Source organism: Rhodamnia argentea, chromosome 8 (genome assembly GCF_020921035.1).
Source record: "Rhodamnia argentea isolate NSW1041297 chromosome 8, ASM2092103v1, whole genome shotgun sequence".
Lineage (NCBI taxonomy): Eukaryota > Viridiplantae > Streptophyta > Magnoliopsida > Myrtales > Myrtaceae > Rhodamnia > Rhodamnia argentea.
The window spans coordinates 22,278,425-22,301,376 of NC_063157.1; the positions used below are offsets into that span (position 1 = coordinate 22,278,425).

General features: G+C 41.3%; 1 pseudogene; it reads left to right on the top strand.

Annotated features, from left to right (window-relative positions):
* Nucleotides 1-8,032: 8,032 nt before the first annotated feature.
* Nucleotides 8,033-20,742, top strand: LOC115755740 (annotated as a pseudogene).
* The last annotated feature ends 2,210 nt before the right edge of the window (nt 20,743-22,952 follow it).

Consider the following 22,952-nt stretch of genomic DNA (forward strand, 5'->3'; position numbering starts at 1 on the left):
TCTAAACTAGACGGTATGGTGATTTAGCATGTCGTTTGGAAACCGCAATGCAGTTAGAACCATGCAATGTATTTCACTCCTACCTGAAAAAGTAAATAAAAATGGAATCTTTACTTCGTTACAACCTTGCCAATGATGCTGTACAGTTATTAATCACACTTTGACAAGAAAATTATCGTTGACATGGAACTCTAGTGTTTATAGTGTTTAATGTCTTCCAAATGCCTCGGGTAAATAATCACTCTTTGACATTGCAATTAGAAAAGGTACAGGTTATATGTAAAAATCAAAGGCTGAATTAGATTTCCATGGGCACATAATCCTCCTTCCTCTCTCTTCTTTAGATGAGGATTAAGGGAAATTAATTTAGAGGAAAGATCATTCGCAATCGTGATGATAAGCTGATCCGACCCGCTATGTTTCAATAGTTGTTTGCCTTTTTCTTTTTTTCCTTAAGGCATGGCAAACTCATCTTGAAGACTTGAAGTTGAGTTCAAATCTTGACACTGGTTTTGCATTGAACAGAAGGAAAAAAAAAAAAGAGAAGATTTCTTGAATCTGTCGTGTCTCAAGAATCCAAAAAAATCAACCCTATGTTAAGCTTTCGTCAAATAGTTCATATACAATTTTGAATTTTAAAAATAAAAATCTCATGCAAAATTTTTTTTCTTTAACACCAGTATTCTCTCATCCTCGCTCCAAACTTCCTATCAAACAAAATTCGGTTCATCTTGGTTTTGAATTTAAAAAATTCAAACCGAAAGTCGTTTTCAAACTTGAGCTTTTAAGTTTTGATTTTTTACAGTTATTTGGGATTTGCTAGAATCGAAAGCCTTCTACGTGCCTATTAATTATTCTAACACATGAATGGCTCCTTTTGACCAAAAAAAAAAAAAACAAAAAGACTTCCCTCTTTTTGAAAAAACCTAAATTCATGGTCTAACCTTGGATAATGATTCACATTTTTGGGATTAAATTAAACGTGTATTAAATGTCTAAAGACCCATATTAAATGAAATTAAAGTATAGAGATCAAATTGTATATTAGGGAGGTCGCACCACTTTAAATAATGAATAGGAGCCAACCACACTCTCACCAACTGCTGTGCTTCTTTTCACGTTCCACTTGAATACTTTTTATCACTTGTTGCCAACCATATTTGGCCCATCTCCGTATTCACTACAAATTGCAAATGGAATAATATTTATGAGATTCATGTGCCGCTAGCTATTACTATTAGGTGATAAATGAAACTGCTCATGACTTTTTCCCACTTTTTTTCTTTTGATTTTTAAGAGATTTTTCGTGACAAGTTGGAGAGATGGGCCAATTCAATGCAGCCTAGTATAGTCTAGTCTCGTATTTTGTTCATGCGCTGTAAAGGCTTCATAGTAAGCAAACAAGGAATTGAGATCGATTCATGAAAGATCAAAGTAATTGTAGAGAGATGCCTCCTCCCTAGAATCTCAGGCCAAGTCCAATCATAATAAGCACACCACGAATGTGCCCTTAATATCAACATTTTAAAGCCAAACAACAAATATGTCTCACCTTTGATACTCTTCAAAATTGCCCGTGCGTAGATTCGTGTACAGATCGTAAACCAGGTTAGACCAACTCGAAGGTGATTTAACTTTGACAAATCTGCATTCGACATGTACTTACTACTTAGCCAAGTGTGGATGCTTTAGCCATTTGAGTTCACATTGAGCTGAGCTGCTGATGCTGGTTGAAAGGTTCCTCCTTTCCTCGCAATTGGTCTCCCGTTCTCTACCTTTGTTGGCATCTTGGAAATACACGATAAATGCTCTATTTGAATGATGAGTTCATTGCCACTGTTCTTGGCTGCCGGCTGCCATGGCCAAGGGCGCAACATTTTCATGATTAGTCATCGCCAAGAGAGATCGCAGTTGATGTCCGAAACGAGAGAGAGGATAGATGGAGATAGGGAGATTCATCTGACTTCACACTAAGACCTCACCTATTAATGACGACTCCCCTCCCGCCGGTTGCACCGTTGCCATTTCTTCAACCGAAAGAAGAGCAAGAAAACAAATTTGAAGAGGATTATGATCAACTTGATTAGATCAGCACCGTTGAAAAATTCAGAGAAATAACATTTATGACAATCTAGGAACAACTCTTACTGACGGTATTGCATCACTTGGCAGTTAGTCATCCGCATAGTCCATGTTCTTGCCTTCACCAATGTCGTATGCATTAAAATTGTAGAGAAAGGGAAATAGATGTAAAGGTGGGTTGCAACCAAGTACAGGTGTGCTTATCTTTTCGGTTAAAGTAAGTTATTTTCAACTGTACAATCCAATGCTTCTTCGTCAACACTTGGAACTTTCAACGCAAAACACGTGAAAAGTGAGTAATTTCCAATGTCGAATTCTATTTTTCATTTGGATGTTGCATCCGAGGTTCTGTCACTCACATTATATGTAAAATTTTCGCATTTAAGTTGTGTTGACAAGAAATAATTTATTTGTTTTTAAATATGATCTGAATTAAGGCCATTGCATCTGCACTCACACTTGCACGCATGAATGAAATCATGTCACTAACTTTACAGAATATGTGTACCATCCGAAGAAGGTTTGTTCACTGTGGATATACATCGTTGCCATGCAATCAATCAAACGGTTCAATAACCTCTGACCAAGTCAATGGATTAAGTAAATAGCACAAACAATTAATGCTCGGAGAAAATCGTTTCGTTGTTGCTTGCACGTGCGAGTCCTCCTCCCGGTCGGGATTTTTTTTTTTTTTTTGTATTCATTCGACTAGTTCCTGCTCAGACATCAGGAACACATCACCTCTTCAAATTAGGCATGTAACAAAGCTTCTTTACGGTGGAGGGCAATTATTATAGTTTCAAAATTCAGCGTTCCTCTCGTTGCAATGGTCAAAGCATAACATCATAACATAACATCACAAGGACATAGCATAACATCGCACGGACATAGCACAACATCGCAAGGTCTTCGTCTTCGCGGTGGTGGGAGCCTGGGAGGAGGGTTCAACGCCTTCGTCTTCAGGGTGCCCTATCCATGGGTTTCCCCCATCCCCTGGTTGACTGGTTTGCCGTGCACGAAGGCGGCGGGTCCATCGTACACATAGGCAGAGGATCCATCTTCGTTCACGTGGGCAGCGGGTCCATCTGTTTCATAAACTTTGGGGTCGACTGGTTTGCCGTGCACGTAGGCGGAGGATACATCTTCGTCCACGTAGGCAGCGGGTCCATCTGTTTCATGAACTTTGTGGTCGACTGGTTTACCGTAGACTTAGGCAGAGGATACATCTTCGTTCACGTAGGCAGCAGATCCATCTGTTTCGTGAACTTTGCGGTCTACTGGTTTGCCGTAGACACAGGCAGAGGATACATCTTCGTTCAAGTATGCAGCGGATCCACCTGTTTCATAAACTATGCGGTCGACTGGTTTGCCGTAAACGTAGGCAAGCGGGTCCATCTGTTTCATAAATTTCACGGTCAACTTGTTTGCCATACACGAAGGCAAGGGGAGGACTCAAGGTCTCGGTTTTCAGGGGTGGTGGGAGGAGGAGTGTAGGTGTTTAGGTACTACGGACCATGGTTTGAAGCAACAGGAGGGGGAGGAAGGCTAGAATCGTCATGGTGTAGAATTGTTGATGGAGATGGAGATGGACTTGGCCATGGGGCGCCATGGTATATATGGAAGAATTAAGTGATTCAGGATATATGCAAAGGGTATTGCATGGAATTTCAAGGACAAAACTCGATGAACAACAACACAGAAGTTGCCACTTTCAGTCTGCCCATGGACGGTGAAACAAAGACAGAGAGGAGAAAACTCGGAGTGGGGATCAGAGAATAGGGGTACTTGGTAGCGAAAATTACCTTAATGACCTTCTACGAAAACAACTTTTTTAAAAAAAAAAATCGTTCCTTACGATTCTAATAATTCCCAGCATAAATCCATCCGATTAGACGTAATAGAGGCAACCTAATTTTGAGGGATCTTGATCTTTTTGTTGTTCTCCAAATATTATCCGTTAGTTATTCTGCATAAACTATATCCAAGGTCGGTCCATGGAGAACACGGCCGGGTCGAGGCACGACGTCATGGTCGGGATAGTTAAGGGGATCAACGGCGGGAGGATGACCAAATCCATGTCGTCCCCAACGTCCGAGTCTACGAGGTGGATTTGTTCAATCCCAACACCAAGGTGAAGATCAACTATGGCGTGGCCATCTGTCGCCTCGTCCCGTTGGCATGGACAGCCACCCACAAGGCGTTCCTGGCCCTAGGTCACGGCCTGGCCGAATCGAGGTCTGCCACTGGATCTCCAAGAACAACTTGACTTAGAAGATACCCGGTTGAAGATTTGGAATATTGGCGGGCGATGTGGTGTTTGGACGTGATTTTAAATCACCGGGGGCTCAAATGACATGAGTGAGAAGATTTTGAACTTTTTTAAGTCTCTCTAAAGATGGGGTCGTTCCAACAGCTAGTGTCTCTTTTCATTTATAATCGCATCCAAAATACCACAACACCGGCCAACAATTCCAAATCTTCAATCGGCGATCATCCAAGTCATGTCGTTCTCGAAGATCCAGTGGCATACCTTGATTAGGCCCGGCCGCAACCTAGGGCCAGGAATGCCCCGTGGGTGGCTATCCATGCCGACGTGTCAAGGTGACAGATGGCCACGCCGTCGGGGTTGAAAACGGCAAATTGGACGAGAACGTACGGGGCAAAAAAAAAAAATTCTTTTGGGCCTCTTTTCCCTAGCGTCCGGCATTGGCGTCACCGTCCCTTTCTTGAGCATCGACTCCCTGAGGAACATACTAGGACAATCTGTAAAATTAGTTATTAACTGTTTTACATGTTTAACATATTCCATTTCTTAAAATTATAACTTTTTTTTTAAGCATGTAAAATTAGTTCTTGTTCTATAAACAGCTATTTAAAGCTTCATATACTCGATAATGATGATGCATACCCCCTTCATCCATACCTTAATTTCAATCGAAACAAAATTTTAGACAAACTTCATTTATTATTGTCGAAATACAATTTAGTGTGTATTGTTCAAGGACTTTCAGTTAGTTTGCAGGCGAATTGGAGTGTTAAGGATCGATATATGTTGCTTCAAGATGAATTTTTGTCGGTGCCCGTTGCATCATTCACCATGTGAGCGAATTCAAACATTCTCGAGTTTCGACCAAAAAATAAATAAATTCACGAGTGGAAATAATTATAACGCAGCTGTATCCCATCAATTTTAATTCCATATTGTATTTTTTTGACTTATGGGATTAATAATATTGATTTTATTATCAAATGCTCTCGAGGCACTTGTTAAATGTGGTATCTGGCTAGTAACGTTAGCAAAATTTTTCTGACATAAACGTCCACATGGGCAAAATCTTATCAGCATCTCAGCATTGCTCACAATTGCTCATAATATTTCGAGGATTGCACCCATGTAGGATCCATGTCGACTAAATTTAATCCACATAATACTTCGGCATCATTCTTAACATAACGGTAATTATAGTTGGATTTGGCCGGATTTGATGCCAGAAGAATCTGATTAAAAAATATTTGAAAATTGGAACACTTGATTAGACAAATCGAAATATATTAATTCCAAGAGTAGAAAAACGAAAGGTAAATTTTTTTTTTTCCAAGAGCACGGCTTGTGGAGCAAGCAAAGCTTTGTGAAAGAAACGAAGAAAACATGTAAATATTTTCCGAACATAAAAAAAAGTAAAATACAAAAAGGAGAAATTTGAAAAAGGGGAAGTAAAATGGTAAAAACCCGAAGAATCTTAAAAAATCAATAGCATTGACATTCAGGTATGACACAAGGTAGCAACGTTAAGGGTGTATTTGTTTTTATTTACAATGAATGATTAAAAATTATTTTTCACAAAATAATCTCTTCTATCGCTTGAAAAAATAAATTAACAAAAAATATTCTCATCTTCCGCGTTAGTATTTAGACATAAATTGTTGTCGATAATGGAAGTATTTTACATTTATTAATTATTTCAAATGATATGAGTGATTATATTCTAAAAAATATACAGAAGTTATTTATTTATTGCAAAACAAATGGACCCCAAAATATTATTTTGAGTCATTAGAGCGACGAAGGACTCTTAAGGAAATAAATACACAGGCTAATTTAATAACATTACATCTTCGAAAAATGCAAAATTCTACTATTACATCTGAAAATTAATCATATAAGATCTATAAGAGCATTATCATCCTACATCAAGTACTTCTGTCGAGAATGTCCCTTTGGCATGGCGACTTTGACCTTTTTACCGATGTTCTCGAGCTCATCCCCCCCTTATCACCCTTGACGTAAGATCATATGAAACGATTTCAATAAGGGATGAGCAAGTCGGACCGATCGGATTAGGAAATGCCCAAATCGGATTGGACCGGTGGTCCAATTCTCGGTTCCAAAGGGCGACGATTCAATTCCCGATTGTAGAGGTACAGGACCGAACATGACCGATCGATTTTAATTTATTTATTTTTGCATTTACGAGGTCTCATATTGTTGAGGTTTGGACCACATGTTTATTTTGTAGCTTATGTTGCCACGACTCCGCCCAGCAATGTCGAATGCTACGTGTTACTAGATTGTGTTCGAAAATTCTATCATCTCACGGTATTTTTTTTAAAAAAGAATCTACTGTTTCAGAGTCATTTCTTTGAAAAATAATAGCATTGATAATATTTGTTTGACTTCATTGGACCGCCCGAGAATCTAACCGGATCGGCGGTTCGATTATGTATTTCGAAAATTGGGAACCGGCACCACCGATTTGGTTCTCGATTCTTGAGGGGAATCGGATCGGACTGAAAACCGCTCATATGTAATTTCAACTCATGAACTTTTGGCAATACACTATTGTGATCGGGTCAATCTATATGGACGCGGTTCAAGATACGTATGTTTGCCTCTCTCTCTCTTTTTTGGCCGGACTAAGGTTGCTCCCGACAAAATAGGGAAGAGAGATTGAGAAAAATCGTCAATGATGGAGGAATAATTGTAAAAAAATAAAATAAAATAAAAAGGGTGGAAATGAGCGGGGGCACAGAGGGAATTATACTCTCTTTTTTTTCGGTCGAAAGGCGAAATTGTTGATTGGGTTCGGTTTGAGGAGGGATTGAATGAGGTGGGGCCTATCAAAACGTGCAGTCGTTTCAGACATCACGCCATATGGAGAGGGAGAGGGAGAATAAGTTCTATAAAAGGTCGATTTGGGTCGTCTGTTTGCCACAAAAATGAAAGAAGTCTTTCCTCTCATTTCCTCTTCTCTGCTAATCTCTTGTCGGAGTTTTCTTCTTTCCCACTCTCCTTCCTTTCACTCTTCTTGTCTCTCCTCCCTTTTTTGATAGTCTTGTCTTTTTTTCCATTGTTTTTTTTTTTTGGGCAGAAATCTGATGAATTCTTCATGTTAACTTTTCTTTGAAAGGTATTTTAGAAATACTGGTCCATTGGCTGATTTCTCCTATGGGTTTTTTGACAGATTCTGCTTTGTGAGGCTTCTTGTGCACCCTTCAGTTTCCTGTGTGTCCAATCTTTAAATTTACACAAGTCATTATTCTTGTTGATTTTTGAAGTACAGTCCCCTCGATGAGCGGTCTTTGATCGTCGATGTCTGTGACTTCGACTTCTATGGTTTGACAGAATGTCTCGTATCTTGATTGCTTAATAGCTTATTTCATTCAAATCCCACGAGAAGATGCTCGTGGTATATTTCTCGGATGATTGTTCAGAGTAGTTTTGTCTTTACTTGCTTGTAGGTTTGAGGAAATTGACTGCAGTACAGTTTCTTTTTAATGGATCAATCTGTGCTTGGCCTTTCCCAGTTTTGTCCAATAATGGGACTCCTTTGGGTTGAAATATAAATTGCTGATTCTGGATGTTCGCTGATGCGCTCCCCAAGACAATTCTGTTTGTTTACGTAGAGAATAAACAAGTTACATAAGAGATCTGTGTCCCAGGTACGGTAGCATGACCATTAAAAATGGAGCAACCGAAGATTCCGGAACCATTGAAGCCGCCGCATCAAGGAGTCTCGAGGTGGCGGTGGCGCTGAGCCCCGCCGTGAATGAGACTGAGCGGGACTCCATCAAGAGCAAGGGAGATGAGAGAGTGAACAAGGTTCCATTCCACAAGCTGTTCTCATTTGTAGATTCTACTGATATACTATTGATGGTTGTTGGGTCGATAGGCGCAGTCGGGAATGGCCTTTCGCTGCCCCTTATGGCCCAATTAATGGGAGAGACGATCAATACATTCGGCAAGAACCATGCTGACAGTGATGTTGTAGATCTTGTGTCCAAGGTAAAAGCTTTGCAAATACGGACTTTGTGGATCGTTACAGAGAAATTCTTTTCTCAAAAAGGAAATTTCTTTTGGAGTACTTGTGTTGAGATTGTGAATTAAATGATTAGATTGTTTGTGATACCTTCAGATAGCTCTGAAGTTTGTCTACCTGGCGCTCGGGTGTGGAGCTGCAGCCTTTCTTCGTGAGTGCATCTTTGAGTCTGGACTTTCTTTTAGTTCGATGTCAAACTCTTTATCTTAGGAAATGAGAATTTTCAATCTTCATTCTTCCTTTGTCTTGCTGGATGGTCACTGGCGAGCGACAGGCTGCGAGAATAAGAGCCTTGTATTTGCAAACTATGTTGAGACAAGATGTCACCTTCTTTAACGAAGAGACTAATACCAGCATATTAGTACCACATCAACTCGAATTTCGGGAGGAGAATAGACGTGTGAAGGCTTTTCTTCGCCGGTATTGCTTGGATTTTGCACATGAGGGTTCAAGCGCTGACGCATGTATGGATATCAATTTCGATAAAGATACTCATTTCATGTCGTGCAAAATCCGGGCCGTACCGGTGAAGATTTTTTATGAGATAAAAAAAGTTTATGGTAGAATTGTGACTACACCTACAGTTGGGAGGTTTTTTGTGCGATAAAAAAAAATTGACACAAAAGCTAAAGTCGAATTTTTTTTTAGGGTTTTATGCCTTGTTACGTCTCATGAATGAAAAACAGTAGACATATGCCACAAGAAATGAAATGTCATAAAATTTTTTTATACATGTCGATTGTCAACTTTGTTGGAAATGATAAAAAGAAAATTTTCTTTTCTGATTCCCACCTTTGTATATCATGTATGGTATTTTTTTCTGCTCCTAACTTTGAGAGTTTGTTAGATAGGTGCAGTGTCAATTCTATCCTAAATTTTTTTTTGTCCCATAAAAATTTCTCAACTTTAAGTCTAGTCCCAATTCTACTATAAATTTTTTTGTCTCATAAAAAACCCCTCACAGGTATTGCTCGGATTTTGCACGGCACGAAATGAGTACTTTTGTCGAAATTGAAATCCATATATGCATTAGCACTTGAACCCGCATGTGCAGAATCCGAGCAATACCAGTAAAGAAAAGTCCTCACACGTCGTTTCTCCACCCCAAATTCGAGTTTGAGTGTTTAATGCAGCACAAAGTTCGGGATATTTTCCAAAGGATTGAGAAGAAGGCGGGCATCTTAAAAAATTATTTGCTAATTTGGGAGCGTTTTCTTTTCTTTGTAAATTTGGTACTGCATTGGTGCTAAGGAATCTCAAGAATCTTCTAAACAATTTATTTCACTTTGTTGGTTATAGTCTGAATATACACACATCGTATTCAAATTGCAAGACCACGCAGAGCACGAATGAGATGTCATTTTTGACTGGAGGAATATATAAATTCCAATCCACTTCGGGCAAAAGAGGTATACTAAATTTGGTCAGGATTAGAAGAGATCGGTTCTTGCCCTAGAATTTAGATCCGACCTCGTGACTATCCATTCCAGTTACAAAACCGAGAGCAGAACTGCCTGGTTTGGGAAGTCCCAACTTTTAATCCGTGTAATTTATCAACTTTTTATGATAAAGTATAAAAATTACACCGGACTACTATAAAAAAAAATATGATTTTCAAGTAATTACCATTTATTAGGTAAGTGAAATCCATTGTTACCAATGCATTTGTGTCAACCGAATCGCTTTGTTATCTTCCTAGTGCTAGCTTCCCCAGATAAATGCTACAAAATAAAACAAAAAGAAAAAGAAGAAGGATAATTTGAGCATGTTCCAGCTACTATCTCCACAAAAGCAAAGATTTCCGAAACTCAGGATTGCATTGGAAGGCTTAAAATTTAATGGACTGCTATTATTCCGTTTATATCACTTGGTCACTTGAAAATGGTCGAATACATTTTTAAGAAAATGTGAATTTACTTGTCGATATCGATATTTAAATGTGATGAAATTACAGAAGTTTAAAATTTGAAAAAATGGTCGAATACAACTAAATAATGTCGCGACCCTCTTGAAACGCTCTCAAGGGTTAATAGGTCATCATTTCGATCCAGCCTAGTTGCATGTGGACCTTCGAACGCAGGCCCCTCCTTAGGCCTATTACCCAAACCGTAACGGACAACAACATGGTCGACCTTCAGTACGGTCTAATGGCATGTGCTATGTGTGTATGCCAAGGAGTCGCCACCAATTATTTCTTGGAGGGTATGATTAGAAAACCCTATAAAGTAGTTGAAAGCTTCTATTCGATTCCGCGAGAATCGGAGAAATGGGATCGGGGATTTAGTTATCCCAACTATCGGTGTTGACGCCCTTTCGGTACCTAAGTTAATTGAATTTTCTAACCTCAAAATTTCATGCGGATGAATGGGGTACGAATCCTAAATCTAGGAGTTCATGCGGATGGGAATAACTACCCTAATAAACACAATCAATAAAGAAAGTCCTCAAATCAACGAATTAGATCATGCGGATAAATCGTATCAAATCAGTATGGCATTGCTAGTAGAACCCTATTGGCTTAGAGGACATCCAATCACGGTTCAAAGGGTAAACATGAGTGCTTTGGACATGATTTGCCCATAAAGGGTAAAATCGTAATTTTGAGAAAATTTGAGGACAATTGGCCAAAAGGGCAAAATTATCATTTCAGACAAGATCCGAAGTGAAAATCGTCGAAAATAGGATTGGCCGGTCGAACCGACCCATTTCCTAATTTCCAACATTTTTTAGAATTTTCTAGCATTTTTTTAGGACAATTTACCCTTAAGAGGTAAAATCGTCATTTTCTTAAAGGGAATGAGACGTGAAAGTCTTAGACAGAAAAATTGGCAACCCACCTAATCCAAACCCTAATTCTGAGCAATTTTCACTACTTATTGAAATATCAAAGGAGATTTACCCTTTGAGGGGTAAAATCATCATTTTAGGAAAAACGAGACTTGAAAACCCAAACAGAAGGATTAGTCACCTAACCTAATCCAAACCCTAATTTTGGCATTTTCTCAAATCTAAAAAAAAAATTGGAATGATTTACCCCTAAAGGGTATAATGGTCATTTTAGGAATATTGGAAGGAGAAATCTCAAAAAATAGGATTTGCCGGTTGATCGTGGCCATTTCTCAATTTTTGAGAATTTCTGAAATTTTCTAGAAAGTTTTTCACGAACTTTTCCCTTTTTTATTTTTGAAATTTATACCACATATATTCATATGCAGAATTCATACAAACCACCAGTAGGAAGCTCGATCTTCCGATCCTGGGGTATGAACAGAAAATAAATTGTTGAAAGTAAATGTACAAACCACCATCGGCAAGCTTGGATTTCCTGATTTTGAGGTATGAACAGAAAATAGATTGCTGAAAGTAAATTTACAAACCACCAGCAGGAGACTCGGCCTTCCCGATTCTAGGGTATGAGCAGAAAGTAGATTGTAGAAAGTAAATTTACAAACCATCAGCGCGAGACTCGATCTTCCTAATTTCGGGATATGAAGAGAAAATAGATTTACAAACCACCAACAGCAGACTCGACCTTCCCGATTCTAGGGTATGAATAGAAAACAAATTACGGAAAGTAAAAGAACATTGCCTTTAAACACCACGGGCGGTAAAACCCGCCGATTGTGGGTCTTGTAAGAAAAATTATACCACACCATAGATATATTATCGGATAATCAATGATAATGCAACCAATCCAGGATAAAATTTAAAGCAATGTTATCCACAAGGAAGGCAAATTCAACAAATCATGATGATGTGACAAAAATGACATAACAACGATTTTTTTATTTTCGGAAGAAATATTTTAAACAATACAACATGGAAAATATGATAATGCAAACTAAAGTATATGCTATGCAAGGTGAATCATATTTTTGGTATTTTTTTTGTATATTTTTGAAATTTTTTGGGGTCGATTTACACTTTGAGGGGTAAAATCGTCATTTCAGGAAAAGACGAGACTCGAAAACCCAAACAGAAAGATTGATCACCTAAGCCGACCCAAACTCTAATTCTGGCATTTTTGCAAATCTAGGAAATTTTTGAAGACAAATTACCCCTAAATGGTAAAAATGTCATTTTGAAAAATCGAGAAAAGAAATCTCAAAAAATAGTATTAATCAGTTGATTGTGGTCATTCCTCAATTTTTGAGAATTTCTATAATTCTCAGGAATTTTTTGCAATTTTTCCTTCTTTTTTTTTTAAAGAAAGGTTTAAAACAGCCCTTCTTGAACCCACCCATCGGTGGCCGCGATGGTTTGAGCTCGGTTCCTTTCACGAAAGGTCCCGGGTTCGAAACTCGTAGGCGTCGGTAATTTAAGTGGGGGGTCGTGGCGATGGGATGCTGCGTTAGCCCCTCCGAGGAATAGTCGTGCTCCACCGCTGGTTTGAGCCATAGCTCGCCGGCCATGCGGACACCTCGGTTATAAAAAAAAAAAAAAAAACAGCCCTTGCCGACGTGTGGCCGCCACGTGGCCGACATGTGAGCACCACGTTGACGTTGATCTGGTCAATGTGGGTTGACCGGTCAACGCATCACTGGGGAAGATGATCGGCGCCGGCGATCTTCATCGGCGTCTCATCGGAACTCCATTTCCGATGTCAATGAGGGACAAGATCAACTTCGATTGGGTCGATCCTCGGGATTCCATTTCTGACGCCAATGGACGGCGAAATCAACTCTGACCGGGTTGATCTTGGTACCTACGGATCCTCTCGAAATAAGCTATGACATATCCGAAAATCAGCCCGATCCAACAGTAGGAACTACCCTAAACGAGGCCAAACAGGTCCATTCAACATGCAGTTTTCCAGATTCCGCCAAGCAATTTTTCCTTAGCTTTCAACCGCTCGTTTTGCACTTTCTAATCACAGTGAGTACATAGATGGTTCAAAGGACTTACCTGAATGCCTTAAGCTACCAATCAATGTCCGTCGACGGTCGCCGAAGGTGGGGCCGTCAAGATCCCAGCCAAAGTTCGATTCATGCGTTTTTTTGCCGTTTAAATGCACAAACAAGGGAAGATCAAAGCGGAAGAACCGTAGTACAAAGTCGCCACAAATACTCTTTGATTGGGATTAAGAAAAGAGTCGGTGTCTTTCCCATGTGTTTCTTTTGATGTTCCAGCCCACCTTCCCACCAATCCAGCACCAACATTATCTCGCATAAAAGCTGCATCATGATAACGTTCCTCATTTATGGCACTTTTCAGTTAAGACATTGCTCTACCTACAGTGTAACAAGTGGACGCTGCTGCAATTACCTCCTTAAGCCTCTCAGCTTCTTCATAATCCTCTTTGAGCACAGCATCACTTAATTGTGACTTCAGTATCGAAAGCAGACGCTCTTGCCCGTCGATTTCCTCAAAGTGCTGCTTCCACCGATTGACTCTCGGACACGGCCTCGGCGATCAACCTCCCATCGTGAAAATTGCCCATCTCTTCCGCCCTTGAGGCTCTTGTCGGACGTTCAAAGGAACAACAATGGCTACGGAGGAGTTGCACCGGTGCGGAAAAAGCTTCGGATGAAAGAAGCCATCTCTCAAAGTTAATGCAATGTATGAATAAATATGAAAATTTTGATTTAATTATTTTTGTTTAGAATTAAAAGTAGCTCTAATTTTTATGCAGAATTGACTCACAAAGAAAAATCAAAATTTAAGTGTCAACAAATAAGAAAAAGTATAAAGAACAAGTCAATTTAAGTATGTTCCACATGAGAGAAACAAACATTAATAAAATGGATATGTGTACTAGAAGTCCTAAAACTTGTCATGAAACTGTAATTATTTTTTAAAACTTTCAAAAAGTGCAATCAAGTCTTAAAATTTGATGGTGGTAGTGAAAAAACTTGATTATATCAATTTAATAAGTTAACGATTTGATTGTATTTTTTGAATATTTTAGGGCTCAATTAGACTTTTGTGATAAATTTTAAAAAGTTTAGTGCACATGAAAAAAAAAATAAGGAGGAGGAGGAGAAAATGGAGGAAGGAAAAAGCAGCTCAAGTAGATAGTGGTGGAAAGTCGGGATACGATCGAGACAGCCGGAAGTGACGCAATCACGACGACGTCACTCTTGGCTCTCCGTGTCCTCTTTGCCCTGAACACATTCTCTCTCCGACTTAGGACCCCCGAAGCTGCCGAATTGTTTCATTGACTTCTCCGAGGAAAGAGACATTTCTTATGCTAAATGCGAAAATTTGCCTTGAAAGGTATTTTAGAAATACTGGTCCATTGGCTGATTTCTCCTATGGGTTTTTTGACAGATTCTGCTTTGTGAGGCTTCTTGTGCGCCCTTCAGTTTCTTGTGTGTCCATTCTTTAAATTTACGCAAGTCATTGTTCTAGTTGATTTTTGAAGTACAGTCCCCTCGATCAGCGGTCTTTGATCTTTGATGTCTGTGACTTCGACTTCTATGGTTTGAAAGAATGTCTCGTATCTTGATTGCTTAATAGCTTATTTCATTCAAATCCCACGAGAAGATGGCCGTGGTATCTTTATCGGATGATTGTTAAGAGTAGTTTTGTCTTTAGTTGCTTGTAGGTTTGAGAAAATTGACTGCAGTACAGTTTCTTTTTAATGGATCAATCTGTGCTTGGCCGTCCTTCAGCTATGTCTTTCCCAGCTTTGCCCAATAATGGGACTCCTTTGGATTGAAATATAAATTGCTGATTCTGGATGTTCGCTGATCCCCAGATAATTCTGTTTGTTTATATAGAGAATAAACAAGTTACATAAGAGATCCGTGTCCCAGGTACGGTAGCATGGCCATTAAAAATGGAGCAACCGAAGATTCCGGAACCATTGAAGCTGCCGCATCAAGGAGTCTCGAGGTGGCGGCGGCAGTGAGCCCCGCCGTGAATGAGACTGAGTGGGACTCCATCAAGAGCAAGGGAGATGAGAGAGTGAACAAGGTTCCATTCCACAAGCTGTTCTCATTTGTAGATTCTACTGATATACTATTGATGGTGGTTGGATCAATAGGCGCAGTCGGGAATGGCCTTTCGCTGCCCCTTATGGCCCAATTAGTGGGAGAGACGATCAATACATTCGGCAAGAAACCATGCTGACAGTGATGTTGTAGATCTTGTGTCCAAGGTAAAAGCTTTGCAAATACGGACTCTGTGGATCGTTACAGGGAAATTCTTTTCTCAAAAAGGAAATTTCTTTTGGAGTACTTGTGTTGAGATTGCGAATTAAATGATTAGATTGTTTGTGATTCCTTCAGATAGCTCTGAAGTTTGTCTACCTGGCGCTCGGGTGTGGAGCTGCGGCCTTTCTTCGTGAGTGCATCTTGAGTCTGGACTTTCTTTTAGTTCGATGTCAAACTCTTTATCTTAGGAGATGAGAATTTTCAATCTTCATTCTTCCTTTCATTTGGTCAGTGGTGTCTTGCTGGATGGTCACTGGCGAACGACAGGCTGCGAGAATAAGAGGCCTGTATTTGCAAACTATGTTGAGACAAAATGTCGCCTTCTTTGACACAGAGACTAACACCGGAGAGATCGTCGGCAGAATGTCCGGCGACACAATCCTCATCCAGAATGCCATGGGTGAAAAGATCTTACTTTCCTCGTACCGGCATAACAATTGTGTAAAGAATTTTATGTGGTGTACTTAGTATGTACTTTTCCATCCTCGATGTTTACAGATTGCTAGGTTAGTGCAGGTGGGGAAGTTCATACAGCTCGTGTCGTCATTTATCGGGGGCTTTGTGATAGCATTTATCAACGGGTGGCTATTGACCCTGGTCCTGCTAATCATATTTCCTCTGCTAGTGCTTGCGGGTGGAGCTAGGTCTCTCATCATTTCAGAGCAGGCATCTCGCGGGCAAAGTGCGTATGCAAAGGCAGATAATGTTGTTGAACAGACAATTGGCTCAATCAGAACGGTATGTAGCATTGACGTAGCTGACTACACACACAATTGTGCATGTGTGCCAACTAAATAGACAGAGTCCAAGAACAGAACAGATGTGTTGATGTCTTGTTCTCTAACATTCATAGTCAGTTCATAACTCTAATCGTTTACTGTAGAATCCGATCATTATCACTGTTTAGTGCAGGTTGAATCGTTTACCGGAGAGAAGCGAGCAATTGCAAATTACAGCAAATTCCTCATGGATGCATACAGACCAAGTGTCCATGAAGGTCGGGCAGGGGGATTAGGTCTTGGAAAAATCTTTCTTATCATCTTCGGTGGTTATGCTTTGGCAATATGGTACGGCGCAAAGTTGATATTAGACAAGGGATATACTGGGGGGGCGCAGTGATTAATGTGATCATGGCAGTCTTGAATGGTTCTCTGTGAGTTGCACTCCATCTGTCTTTTTTTTTTTTGGTCTCAGTTCTCTTGGTTCAATTCCTTATTGAACCCTAGAAAAGTGTAGAAACCATAATCATGGATTTTCTTTCTTTTTCCCCTCATTTTTTGGTGCATGGTTCGGATGTTGCGCAGGTCTCTTGGGCTGGCTTCTCCATGCATGAGTGCATTTGCTGATGGTCAAGCTGCTGCATATAAGATGTTCAAGATCATCCACAGGAAGCCGGAGATCGATTCTTTTGATACCAAGGGGAAGAAACTAGACGACATTCGCGGAGATATAGAGTTGAGGGATGTTCATTTCAGTTACCCAGCCAGGCCTAATGAACAGATATTCAATGGGTTCTCTCTCAGCATCGCGAGCGGTACAACTGCCGCTTTGGTGGGACAAAGCGGAAGCGGGAAGTCCACAGTGATCAGCCTGATAGAGAGGTTCTAAGATCCACAAGCCGGTCAAGTACTTCTTGATGGGATCAACCTTAAAGAGTTTCAGCTTAAATGGATCAGGAGCAAAATGGGGCTTGTCAGCCAGGAGCCGGTGTTATTCACGTGCAGCATCAAGGACAATATTGCATATGGAAAGGAAGGTGCCACGCTTGAAGAGATCAAAGCTGCTGCAGGACTTGCAAATGCTGCCAAGTTCATAGACAAGTTGCCACAGGTATAAAGATTGTGCTACTCCAAGATCAATGAATCAGCTTTTTTCTTTTCTCTGGCCAGACATGTAATTGTCTTTTCTTGCCGTCTCAATCTTAATACATGATTTTTGGACCTTTGACGTTTAGGGCTTGGGCACTATGATTGGGGAACATGGGACTCAGTTGTCTGGTGGGCAGAAGCAAAGAGTAGCCATAGCGAGAGCGATTCTTAAAGATCCTCGTATTTTGCTCCTGGATGAAGCCACAAGTGCCCTCGACGTGGAATCCGAGAGGATAGTCCAAGAGGCCCTGGACAGGATTATGGGCAATCGAACAACTGTTATTGTTGCGCACCTTTTGAGCACTGTTAGGAATGCGGATACAATCGCTGTTATTCATCGTGGAAAAATCGTGGAGCAAGGTAGGTCGCGATCTAACTTGAAGTAAAGAATGGAACTGTGAATTGAGCAAAGCAACTATTATTCCTAGCATGTACAAGTATATCGTGACGATTGACGCCTCTCTTAAACTGTCCAGGTTCACACGCAGAACTGCTCAAAGATCCAGATGGTGCATATTCTCGGCTAATACGCTTGCAGGAAGTGAACAGAGAATCTGAACAAGTGCCAGATGCCCAAAACAGGTCGGAGATCACTGAATATAACAGAGTCCAGTCAAAGGATGTTGTACGAACGATCCATTAGCCGGGGATCATCTACAGGACATAGCAGCAGCCACTCGCTCTCAGTCTCCTTTGGTACCGTGGCTGGACCAAAATTCCCTGCTCCTCCTGGGAGCAAAGAAAAAGTGCGGAAGGTCTCACTACGTAGGCTTGCTCGTCTCAACAAACCAGAAGTTCCTGTCTTGCTATTTGGAACTGTCGCTGCAGCTTCTAATGGCGTGATATTTCCAATTTTTGGCGTACTTATATCCAGTGTTATCAAGACATTCTATGAACCACCGCATGAACTCAGAAAGCATTCCAAGTTTTGGGCGCTTATGTTTCTGGTCCTTGGCATTGCAGCATTCGTGGCATATTCGGCTTCGACATACTTATTCTCCGTAGCTGGTTGTAAGTTAATCAAGAGAATCAGACTAATGTGTTTCGAAAAGTTGGTCCACATGGAGGTTGGCTGGTTTGATGAACCTGATCGCTCAAGCGGTGTCATTGGGGCAAGGCTCTCAGCAGATGAGGCATTAGTGCGAGCCCTAGTTGGAGATGCGTTAGCCCAGATTGTTCACAACACTGCGTCGGCAGTTGCTGGTTTGGTCATTGCTTTTGCTGCAAGCTGGCAACTTGCACTGATCATCCTCATATTAATCCCTCTAGTTGGTCTCGATGGATATGTACATGTGAAGTTCACGAGAGGATTCAGTGCAGATGCAAAGGTAAGCATTATTACAGCGTTCTTTTCTTTTACTGCTCACTAAACAGGATAGCTTGAGGGGTCTTTGTAGATTCCAAATTCATAATTTTGAGTCCTAAGTTCAAAGAATTGAAAACAGGAAGGCCATCGTCGAAATCTCTGATTCAAATTCCTTGTAATCTTCAAATGGCATTAAAAGCTTCCGCCATGGTTTCTGTTATCTTGCAAATTATCTCGATTATCCGTGACCGTATTAATCCCTATGTGTTTGCAGATGATGTACGAGGAAGCAAGCCAAGTAGCTATTGATGCGGTTGGAAGTATAAGGACCGTTGCTTCTTTCTGTGCTGAAGAGAAGATGATGCAGCTTTACAAGAAGAAATGTGAAGGCCCCTTGAGGATGGGGATTCGACAAGGACTGATTAACCGAATTGGGTTCGGTGTGTCCATCCTCCTGCTGTTCTGTGTGTATGCGACAAGTTTCTATGCAGGAGCTCGACTCGTTCAGGACGGCAAAACAACGTTTTCAGATGTCTTCAGGGTATGACTGATTTTCTTTGAATGCTACATAGTGTTTCCTCAGGAATTTCTCAGAACTATGATTGCCTTTTCCTTATTTGGCTGGATGATTGCTGTTGGAACTAGTTTTTGGTAACGGATCGGAGACATTTTCTTGGCAGGTTTTCTATGCTCTGACCATGGCAGCTAATGCAATTTCACGATCAAGTTCCTTCACTTCCGATTCCACCAAAGCCATAGGGGCCGGTGCTTCCATTTTCGCGATACTTGACCGCAAATCCAAGATAGACCCAAGTGATGAGTCGGGGACAAAACTAGACAATGTGAAGGGAGAGATCGAGCTTTGCCATGTCAGCTTCATATATCCCTCTAGGCCAGACATTCAAATATTCCGCAATCTCAGCCTGACCATTCACTCTGGAAAGGTAAAACTTCGGACCTCATCTGATGCCTGACTTTGAATATGACTTCCACAACTGAGCACTGAATTACGAGTACAGCACTAGTGTTTTCGATCACTTGAACATGAGAAACAAAAGTTTGACGATTAACGATTCTTCCTCTCAGACTGTTGCTTTGGTTGGAGAAAGCGGGAGCGGAAAATCGACAGTGATAGCCCTGCTGCAACGCTTTTATGATCCCAATTCCGGTCACATTACACTCAACGGAGTGGATATCCGACAGCTGCAACTCAAGTGGCTGAGGCAGCAAATGGGTCTGGTCAGCCAAGAACCGGTTTTATTCAATGAGACGATTCGTGCCAACATAGCCTATGGGAAGGATGGAGATGCGACAGAGCAAGAAATACTCGCCGCAGCAGAATTAGCAAACGCCCACAATTTCATCAGTGGACTGCACCAGGTTTGACGGTCGTTGCTTGTTCCGAGTACTTGACTTACATCGGCTTTCAAATGGGCTACATCTTATCTGTCTTTACGAATTCGATGTTCAGGGATATGCTACTGTGGTTGGTGAAAGAGGGGTCCAGTTATCGGGCGGTCAGAAGCAACGAGTGGCTATTGCTCGCGCTTTAGTCAGAAGTCCCAAGATTTTTCTGCTCGACGAGGCTACGAGCGCGCTGGATGCAGAATCCGAGAAGGTGGTTCAAGACGCGTTAAACCGTGCCATGGTGAGCCGAACTACCCTCGCGGTGGCTCATAGGTTGTCCACGATCAAGAACGCGGGCATGATCGCAGTAATCAAAGATGGAGTCGTCATCGAGAAAGGAAAGCACGAGACGTTAATCAACATCAAGGACGGTCACTATGCATCCTTAGTTGCCCTACACACCAGGTGCTGTCCCGCATAGCTCATGAGTCTTGAGTTTGTTGAAATCTTACTACAATCAGATGTCCGAAATGGAAATGCCTTACGCCCAGTGCCGCACAGCTCCTCCTATTCTTTCATGTAAGTGGACACTGGTCTTGGATTCTCTCGTTTGTCAGCTTTATACATGACGAGAACCTCTATTTGACTCCACTAATTTTTCCCAACTGTTTGATTTTGGGGTGAAGAATCGTGGGTGGATGCAAAGACGTCCCGTTTAACGGTTTGTGGAATGTAATTTTCAATTCCTAAATATAAATTATGATTCCAAATCCAACGTGTGAACTATACCCTAATCTATACATATGAATTGTAAAAATAATGTGCCAAGTATCAAACTTGAATCACTGATCGAAGAAGTATGTCACGCAACGGACATACTCGCTTTCCACATATTAGATGTTCATGCTGCGGCCTTTGAGAGATAACTCATCTTAGATTTCTCATTCGGGAAAAGAGGAAGTAAAAGTACGTCGACGGTTTTCTCTTGTTTCATTCCGTGTAGAAAAAATGACCGAAGAACAACTGACATCCTTGGAAATCACGATAACATCATGTTGAAGAACTAATAACTGCCTCGATAGATTTTGACGTCTGTGCACGCGCATTGCACGTGGTAGATGCCCCCTCCGACTCGTGTTGGCACGTGCAGCCTCATCCGGTGTCGTCCGGCGATGTTTGACCTATCAAAATTCTCGTATCAACAAGACAAATCTAATGGTATGTACAAAATCAATATGCATTGAGGGAATATGCGGTAAAGACGACGTTTCGTTGTAGTGTCGATTGGCCCGCTCCTGTTGTGGCGCGTGCGCCGCGTGATACCAGATCTTGTGTCCCCCCGCGATGATCAATCACTCAAAATTCTCGTCTCAACAATACAGTTCCGACTATGTGTTCAAAAACTTTTATTTGGCAAAACAATGTCGATGACCAATGAACAATATCGACGAAATACCGTTCTTTCGCACTCAAATCGATTACAAATGCAAAATATGATCGGGAAACAAGATTGTTGCTCTGATACCAATGAAGGGAACACATTCCCATTACAACGCAGCGGATTACGCATAAAACATGCCCAAGATCAAACTTGAATCACTATCATAAACGAATACATCACACTTCGAGATGTACTATGAACCTTGTAGAGAAGAGAGAGTTATATTTAGCTCATCATAGGCAAGTGGGAGATGTTGAGTTTTATGGATGGGTCATGGACCGCCCAAAATGGGCTAACCCAGCCTAAGCCCATGGCCTAATGTTGGGTTTTATGGATGGGTCGTGGGGCGCCCAAGATGGGCTAATCCAGCCCCAGCCCATGGCCTTCTTTTAGAATGTGATGACGTCATTACGTTCTTTTATTGTTATCACAAGAAAAATGATGTTCGTTTCTTCAATAGAGAACACGGGATAGAGAAGGATGTTGGTGTTCTTCAACTTCTCTCCCGAACGCCGCGACCTCCACTGCCATCGCAACCACTACCGCCAGCCGCCCACCACCGCCCGACCGCTGCCCCCGCCGGCCACCGACCACCACCGCCGCCAATCGGCGACCATTGCCGCGGTCGTCGACCACCTTCGCCGTCGACCACCGCCGCCCCCGACGGCCACCGACCACCGCCGCCGCCGACCATCGCTGCCGAAAATTTTGTTAATAATGTTTCAAAAATAAAAATTTTCAACTGTTACCAAACGAATTTTTCTAATCAGAAGTCAATCTGGAGCAAAAGTAGAAAAATCAACTTTTATTTTTGGGGAGAAGCAGAGAAATCAATTTCTAATCAGAAGTTGATTTCTTGGACAGAAGTGATTTCATGCGCACCCTAAGTAATGTAATACCCTCAATAAGAATTGTCCCTAGATTGTCATGAAAGATATTTGGGAGATTGACCGTGGTCTCTCTCGACAATGACTAATCACGAAAATGTCCGGCACGACTCCCTCGGCCTCGGCCATGGCAGCCGGCGGCCAAGAACAGCCGTGATGAACTCATCGTTTGAATTCGACGTTTACCCTCTGTTTCCAAGATGCCAACAAAGGCAGAGAATGGGAGACTAATCGCGAGGAAAGCAGGTACCATTTGATCAGCGTCATCATCAGCTCAAACTCAATGCGAACTCTCGTGGCTAAAGCACCCACACTGGGCTAAAGTTCATCTAAGACGTCAAGGAGAAGAACATCTTTATCCTAAGTCGTCACCAGAAAACGAAGATGGCGTTCGTTCATCATCGTTCCCTTTGGTCTTTAAGCACAACTCACGAGTTAGTCCCTTTCGAGCCGCCTAATAGCGACAAACGACTTTGTCAGATCTGTCAAAGTTGAAAAATCATCTCCGAGTTGGTCCAACCTTGGTGAAGATCTTTGTTCTACCCTC